The sequence below is a fragment of the Dicentrarchus labrax genome, unplaced genomic scaffold (assembly GCF_905237075.1).
Source record: "Dicentrarchus labrax unplaced genomic scaffold, dlabrax2021, whole genome shotgun sequence".
Classification (NCBI taxonomy): Eukaryota; Metazoa; Chordata; class Actinopteri; family Moronidae; genus Dicentrarchus; species Dicentrarchus labrax.
Genome location: NW_026136702.1, coordinates 27,141,270 through 27,150,014, shown reverse-complemented (window position 1 = coordinate 27,150,014; position 8,745 = coordinate 27,141,270). Strand labels below are relative to the sequence as shown.

At 43.9% G+C, this 8,745-nt stretch overlaps 1 long non-coding RNA gene across 2 annotated transcripts in view; it reads right to left on the bottom strand.

Annotated features, from left to right (window-relative positions):
- Positions 1-1,838: 1,838 nt before the first annotated feature.
- LOC127377094 (uncharacterized) overlaps positions 1,839-8,745 on the bottom strand; it is a 34,410-nt gene continuing 27,503 nt past the window's right edge. Inside the window, exon 4 of one of the 2 annotated variants that reach the window (XR_007887616.1) lies at positions 1,839-2,704. This is a non-coding gene — a long non-coding RNA (uncharacterized LOC127377094). Of the gene's footprint in view, positions 2,705-6,946; positions 7,109-8,745 lie in introns of those variants that run through there. The other variant, XR_007887617.1, reaches the window with a different exon arrangement.

Sequence of the window (8,745 nt, the reverse complement as noted above, 5' to 3'; positions counted from 1 at the left end):
TTTTTTCCTGTAGGGGGCGCTACACACACGACAAACACGATTTTTGGTATGTGAGCTTCAGGCACTACTCTACACGTGCCCTGTGAATTTCATATTCATAACTATTACGGTATCCGCACAGTGATTTATCCTGCCACCAGAGCGCCACCCAGTGGCTTGATTTTTTTCCTTTTAAGGTGAGCCTCAGGGAGCCATGGGCAAGCATCCTACCAAGTTTCATTTTAATCACACGTGCCGTTGCAGAGATATAAACTCCTTCATTTTAAAGAGCGCCACCTAGTGGTAATGGTCTGAAATTGTGCACGGTGCCTAAGGAGGACATGAGGAACTATGGACCTAAGTTTGATGTCAATCGAACATACCAATGTTAAGAAATGGTCCTCTTCCTTTTTGACGAAAAATCTACAGGAAGTCTTAATTTTATAGCACGCTTATCTTTTGAAATTTCAAAAAGGTTCAAATGACTTTTTTGCCAGGGCGGTCCCCAGGTGCCAGGTGAAAAATTTCGTGGGAATTGGACAAAGCGTGTAGGAGGACCACGAAAACGTACTTTAAGGACTTTTCGCACTCTAGCGAAAAAAAATTATAGGCGGAAGGGGGCGGGGCCTATATAGGAAGATTCAGCTCCATTCACTGAACGCGTGGATATAAGTTTTTTGAATGTGCGACAAAATATGCAAAAGTTATTAAGTAACCAAAAAGTGAAAATACTTTCCTAAATAGTAGCGCCACCTAGTGGCCGACCTGAAAAAGACACATAGAATATCAAATTTTTCACCAGGCCTGACAACTTTGCCAAATAAAATTGAGTTTTCGTATATGTTCAGGGGGGGAAAAACGCTGTCGAAGTGGCCTAAAAATAATAATAATAGGTAAGAAATCGAGCAAAAACAATAGGGACCTCCAGCGGTCGCTTGCGAGGTCCCTAATTAAAGCTGCAAGCAGCGTTGGGCGGGACCTCGCACTCCACGCAACTCGGGGCGTGCTGCCACAACACGAAAATTTCACGTAAATCAGCTCAAAATCGCCATGCAGCGCTTACCACCTGTTGCCGGAAGGTGGCGCTATCACTATGTCTTAATATTGTCATGTAGACAAGTTCAGGGCGGGACTGTTGTATCACACGTGAAGTTTCATTGAGATTGGACCACGTACGCTGAAGTTATGAGGACATGTTCAGGGCGAGACTGTTACAGAATATATGAAGTTCACTGGAGATTGGACATTGCACACTGAAGTTATGAGTGGCATTTCATGGCGAATCCGCTGAATTTGACAAGTCGTCACTGGCACGGTCATTTCACGTAACGCAGCACAAAATCGCCATGCAGCGCTTACCACCTGTTGCCAGAAGGTGGCGCTATCACTATGTCTGAATATTGTCATGTAGACAAGTTCAGGGCGGGACTGTTGTAACACACCTTAAGTTTCATTGAGATTGGATCATGTACACTGAAGTTGAGTACTATCTGTTTATGGTGAATGGTCGAAATTCAACGCAACGCCACGGGTACGCCGTTTGACGGAATGTCGTAAATAGCACAACTTTTAATCATGAATGTCTTTAGATTGCGCTGATTAAATTGGAAGTTGATCCGATAAATTCCCTAGGAGGAGTTCGTTCAAATACAACGCGAAAAATCACAGAAAATGACCAAAAAAATCTAAATGGCTGACTTTGATGCCACGCCACGGACTCGCCCTTCAACGTACATGCACAAATAGCACAACCTTTAATCAGCACCATTTTTGGACTGTACTCACAAATTTTGAAGCATATCTGATAAATTCCCTAGGAGGAGTTCGTTCAAATACAACGCGAAAAGTTTGCTGAAAGTGAAAATGAAAATGAAAATGGCCGACTTCCTGTGGGGTTTGGGGTATGGGTCCAAGAGGCTTTTTTGTACGTCCCGGCATGTTACACGTGCCTACCGAGTTTCGTACATATCGGTGAAACGTGGCGCCGGGGCTTCTGTTTTTTTATCCTGTAGGGGGCGCTACACACATGACGAACACGATTTTTGGTATGTGAGCTTCAGGCACTACTCTACACGTGCCCTGTGAATTTCATATTAATAACTATTACGGTATTCGCACAGTGATTTACCATGCCAAAAGAGCGCCACCTAGTGGCGTATTTTGTTTTTCCTTTTTAAGGGAGCCTCAGGGAGCCAGGGGGAAGCATCATACCAAGTTTCATCTTAATCACATATACCGTTGTAGAGATATAGACTTCTTCATTTTAAAGAGCGCCACCTAGTGGCAATGGCCTGAAAATGTGCACGATGCTTAAGGAAGACATGTGGAACTATAGACCCAAGTTTGGTGTCAATCGGACATACCAATGTGGAGAAATGGTCCACTTCCTTTTTTGACGAAAAATCTACAGGAAGTTGGAATTTTATAGCGTGCTTATTTTTTTAAATTTCAAAAATGTTCAAATTAGCCTTTTTGCCAGGGCGGTCCCCAGGTAGTAGGTGAAAAATTTCGTGTGAATCGGAAAAAGCGTGTAGGAGGAACACTTAAAAGTAGTTTATGGACATTTTGCGCTCTAGAAAAAAAAAATTCTAGGCGGAAGTGGGCGGGGCTTATATGGGGAGATTCAGCTCCATTCACCGAACACGTGGATGTAAGTTTTTTGAATGTGCGACAAAGTATGCAGAAGTTATTAGCCTAAACGTATTTTTTATTATAGTAGCGCCACCTAGTGGCAGACCCGAAAGCGACGCATGTAATATCCCCATTTTCACCAGGCCTAATCACTTTGCCAAATAAAATTGACTTTTCGTCTATGTTCAGGGGGGCAAAAATGCAGTCAATGGGGGCTAAAAATAATAATAGGTAAGAAGAAGAAATCGAGCAAAAACAATAGGGACCTCCAGCGGTCGCTTGCGAGGTCCCTAATTAAAGCTGCAAGCAGCGTTGAGCGGGACCTCGCACTCCACCCAACTCGGGGCGTGCTGCGGCCGCGTCGCGTGCCGTCGTAACACGTGGGGACCACAACATGAAAATGTCACGTAAATCAGCTCAAAATCGCCAAGCAGCGCTTACCTCCTGTTGCCAGAAGGTGGCGCTATCACTATGTCTGAATGTTGTCATGTAGACATGTTCAAGGCGAGATTGTTATCAAACACGTGAAGTTTCATTGAGATTGGACCACGTACGCTGAAGTTATGAGGACGTGTTCATGGCGAGACTGTTACAGAATATATGAAGTTCACTGGAGATTGGACATTGCACACTGAAGTTATGAGTGGCATTTCATGGCGAATCCGCTGAATTGGACAAGTCGTCACTGGCACAGTCATTTCACGTAACGCAGCTCAAAATCGCAACGCAGCGCTTACTTCCTGTTGCCAGTGGGTGGCGCTATCACTATGTCTGAATATTGTCATGTAGACGTGTTCAGGGTGGGAGTGTTATCAAACACGTGAAGTTTCATTGAGATTGGATCATGTACGCTGAAGTTATGAGGACGTGTTCAGGGTGGGACTGTACACTGAAGTTGAGTACTATCTGTTTAGGGTGACTGGTCAGAATTCAACGCAACGCCACGGGCACGCCGTTTGACGGAATGTCGTAAATAGCACAACTTTAAATCATGAATGTCTTTAGATTGTGCTGATTAAATTTGAAGTAGATCCGATAAATTCCCTAGGAGGAGTTCGTTCAAATACAAGGCGAAAAATCACAGAAAATGAGCACAGAATGCAAAATGGCTGACTTTGATGGGAAGCCACGGACACGCCCTTTGAACGGACATGTCGTAAATAGCACAACTTTAAATCAGGACCATTTTTTGAGTGTACTCACAAATTTTGAAGCATATCGGATAAATTCCCTAGGAGGAGTTCGTTCAAACACAACGCGAAAAATTCGCAGAAAGTGAAACTTTAAATCAAAATGTCCGACTTCCTATGGGGTTTAGGGTATGGGTCCAAGAGGCTTTTTTGTACGTCCCGGCATTCTAAACGGGCCTACCGAGTTTCGTACATATCGTTGAAACGTGGCGCCGGGGCTGCTGTTTTTTTATCCTGTAGGGGGCGCTACACACAGGACAAACACGATTTTTGATATGTGAGCTTCAGGCACTACTCTACACGTGCCCTGTGAATTTCATATTCATAACTATTACGGTGTCCGTACAGTGATTTTTCATGCCAAAAGAGCGCCACCTAGTGGCGTATTTTTTTTGTCCTTTTTAAGGGAGCCTCAGGGAGCCATGGGGAAGCATCGTACCAAGTTTCATCTTAATCACACATACCGTTGTAGAGATATAAACGTCTTCATTTTAAAGAGCGCCACCTAGTGCTGATGGCCTGAAATTGTGCACGATGCTTAAGGAAGACACCTGGAACTATGCACCCAAGTTTGGTGTCAATCGGACATACCAATGTGGAGAAATGGTCCACTTCCTTTTTTGATGAAAATTCCACAGGAAGTGCTAATTTTATAGCGTGCTTATTGTTTGAAATTTCGAAAATGTTCAAATTGCTTTTTTTGCCAGGGCGGTCCCCAGGTGCTAGGTGAAAAATTTCGTGCGAATCGGACAAAGCGTGTAGGAGGAACACGAAAAAGTAGTTTAACGACATTTCGCGCTCTAACGAAAAAAAATTATAGGCGGAAGTGGGCGGGGCCTATATGGAGAGATTCAGCTCCAATCACCGAACGCGTGGATATAAGTTTTTTTGAATGTGCGAGCAAATATGCAAAAGTTATTAAGTAACAAAAAAGTGAAAATTCGTTTCTCAATAGTAGCGCCACCTAGTGGCAGACCCGAAAGTGACACATGTAAACTCCGCATTTTCACCAGGCCTGACAACTTTGCCAAATAAAATTGACTTTTCGTATATGTTCAGGGGGGTAAAAATGCAGTCAAAGGGTCCTAAAAATAATAATAATAATTAAAGCTGCAAGCAGCGTTGGGCGGGACCTCGCACTCCACGCAACTCGGGGCGTGCTGCCACAACACGAAAATTTCACGTAAATCAGCTCAAAATCGCCATGCAGCGCTTACCACCTGTTGCCGGAAGGTGGCGCTATCACTATGTCTTAATATTGTCATGTAGACAAGTTCAGGGCGGGACTGTTGTATCACACGTGAAGTTTCATTGAGATTGGACCACGTACGCTGAAGTGATGAGGACGTGTTCAGGGCGAGACTGTTACAGAATATATGAAGTTCACTGGAGATTGGACATTGCACACTGAAGTTATGAGTGGCATTTCATGGCGAATCCGCTGAATTTGACAAGTCGTCACTGGCACGGTCATTTCACGTAACGCAGCACAAAATCGCCATGCAGCGCTTACCACCTGTTGCCAGAAGGTGGCGCTATCACTATGTCTGAATATTGTCATGTAGACAAGTTCAGGGCGGGACTGTTGTAACACACCTTAAGTTTCATTGAGATTGGATCATGTACACTGAAGTTGAGTACTATCTGTTTATGGTGAATGGTCGAAATTCAACGCAACGCCACGTGTACGCCGTTTGACGGAATGTCGTAAATAGCACAACTTTTAATCATGAATGTCTTTAGATTGCGCTGATTAAATTGGAAGTTGATCCGATAAATTCCCTAGGAGGAGTTCGTTCAAATACAAGGCAAAAAATCACAGAAAATGAGCACGGAATGCAAAATGGCTGACTTTGATGCCAAGCCACGGACACGCCGTTTGACGGAATGTCGTAATTAGCACAACTTTTAATCATGAATGTCTTTAGATTGCGCTGATTAAATTTGAAGTAGATCCGATAAATTCCCTAGGAGGAGTTCATTCAAATACAACGCGAAAAATCACAGAAAATGACCAAAAAAATCTAAATGGCTGACTTTGATGCCACGCCACGGACTCGCCCTTCAACGTACATGCACAAATAGCACAACCTTTAATCAGGACCATTTTTTGGACTGTACTCACAAATTTTGAAGCATATCTGATAAATTCCCTAGGAGGAGTTCGTTCAAATACAACGCGAAAAGTTTGCTGAAAGTGAAAATGAAAATGAAAATGGCCGACTTCCTGTGGGGTTTGGGGTATGGGTCCAAGAGGCTTTTTTGTACGTCCCCGCATGTTACACGTGCCTACCGAGTTTCGTACATATCGGTGAAACGTGGCGCCGGGGCTTCTGTTTTTTTATCCTGTAGGGGGCGCTACACACATGACGAACACGATTTTTGGTATGTGAGCTTCAGGCACTACTCTACACGTGCCCTGTGAATTTCATATTAATAACTATTACGGTATTCGCACAGTGATTTACCATGCCAAAAGAGCGCCACCTAGTGGCGTATTTTGTTTTTCCTTTTTAAGGGGAGCCTCAGGGAGCCAGGGGGAAGCATCATACCAAGTTTCATCTTAATCACATATACCGTTGTAGAGATATAAACTTCTTCATTTTAAAGAGCGCCACCTAGTGGCAATGGCCTGAAAATTGTGCACGATGCTTAAGGAAGACATGTGGAACTATGGACCCAAGTTTGGTGTCAATCGGACATACCAATGTGGAGAAATGGTCCACTTCCTTTTTGACGAAAAATCTACAGGAAGTTGGAATTTTATAGCGTGCTTATTTTTTTAAATTTCAAAAATGTTCAAATTAGCCTTTTTTGCCAGGGCGGTCCCCAGGTGGTAGGTGAAAAATTTCGTGGGAATCGGACAAAGCGTGTAGGAGGAACACTTAAAAGTAGTTTATGGACATTTTGCGCTCTAGAAAAAAAAAATTCTAGGCGGAAGTGGGCGGGGCTTATATGGGGAGATTCAGCTCCATTCACCGAACACGTGGATGTAAGTTTTTTGAATGTGCGACAAAGTATGCAGAAGTTATTAAGCCTTAACGTGAAATTATTTCTATGATAGTAGCGCCACCTAGTGGCAGACCCGAAAGCGACGCATGTAATATCCCCATTTTCACCAGGCCTGATCACTTTGCCAAATAAAATTGACTTTTCGTCTATGTTCAGGGGGGCAAAAATGCAGTCAATGGGGGCTAAAAATAATAATAGGTAAGAAGAAGAAATCGAGCAAAAACAATAGGGACCTCCAGCGGTCGCTTGCGAGGTCCCTAATAATAATTAAAGCTGCAAGCAGCGTTGAGCGGGACCTCGCACTCCACCCAACTCGGGGCGTGCTGCGGCCGCGTCGCGTGCCGTCGTAACACGTGGGGACCACAACATGAAAATGTCACGTAAATCAGGTCAAAATCGCCAAGCAGCGCTTACCTCCTGTTGCCGGAAGGTGGCGCTATCACTATGTCTGAATGTTGTCATGTAGACATGTTCAAGGCGCGATTGTTATCAAACACGTGAAGTTTCATTGAGATTGGACCACGTACGCTGAAGTTATGAGGACGTGTTCATGGCGAGACTGTTACAGAATATATGAAGTTCACTGGAGATTGGACATTGCACACTGAAGTTATGAGTGGCATTTCATGGCGAATCCGCTGAATTTGACAAGTCGTCACTGGCACGGTCATTTCACGTAACGCAGCACAAAATCGCCATGCAGCGCTTACCACCTGTTGCCAGAAGGTGGCGCTATCACTATGTCTGAATATTGTCATGTAGACGTGTTCAGGGTGGGAGTGTTATCAAACACGTGAAGTTTTATTGAGATTGGATCATGTACGCTGAAGATATGAGGACGTGTTCAGGGTGGGACTGTACACTGAAGTTGAGTACTATCTGTTTAGGGTGAGTGGTCGAAATTCAACGCAACGCCACGGGCACGCCGTTTGACGGAATGTCGTAAATAGCACAACTTTAAATCATGAATGTCTTTAGATTGTGCTGATTAAATTTGAAGTAGATCCGATAAATTCCCTAGGAGGAGTTCGTTCAAATACAAGGCGAAAAATCACAGAAAATGAGCACAGAATGCAAAATGGCTGACTTTGATGGGAAGCCACGGACACGCCCTTCAACGTACATGTCACAAATAGCACAACTTTAAATCAGGACCATTTTTTGAGTGTACTCACAAATTTTGAAGCATATCGGATAAATTCCCTAGGAGGAGTTCGTTCAAATACAACGCGAAAAGTTCACCGAAAGTGAAACTTTAAATCAAAATGGCCGACTTCCTGTGGGGTTTCGGGTATGGGTCCAAGAGGCTTTTTTGTACGTCCCGGCATTCTAAACGGGCCTACCGAGTTTCGTACATATCGGTGAAACGTGGCGCCGGGGCTGCTGTTTATTTATCCTGTAGGGGGCGCTACACACAGGACAAACACGATTTTTGATATGTGAGCTTCAGGCACTACTCTACACGTACCCTGTGAATTTCATATTCATAACTATTACGGTGTCCGTACAGTGACTTTTCATGCCAAAAGAGCGCCACCTAGTGGCGTATTTTTTTTGTCCTTTTTAAGGGAGCCTCAGGGAGCCATGGGGAAGCATCGTACCAAGTTTCATCTTAATCACACATACCGTTGTAGAGATATAAACGTCTTCATTTTAAAGAGCGCCACCTAGTGCTGATGGCCTGAAATTGTGCACGATGCTTAAGGAAGACACCTGGAACTATGCACCCAAGTTTGGTGTCAATCGGACATACCAATGTGGAGAAATGGTCCACTTCCTTTTTTGATGAAAATTCCACAGGAAGTGCTAATTTTATAGCGTGCTTATTGTTTGAAATTTCGAAAATGTTCAAATTGCTTTTTTTGCCAGGGCGGTCCCCAGGTGCTAGGTGAAAAATTTCGTGCGAATCGGACAAAGCGTGTAGGAGGAACAC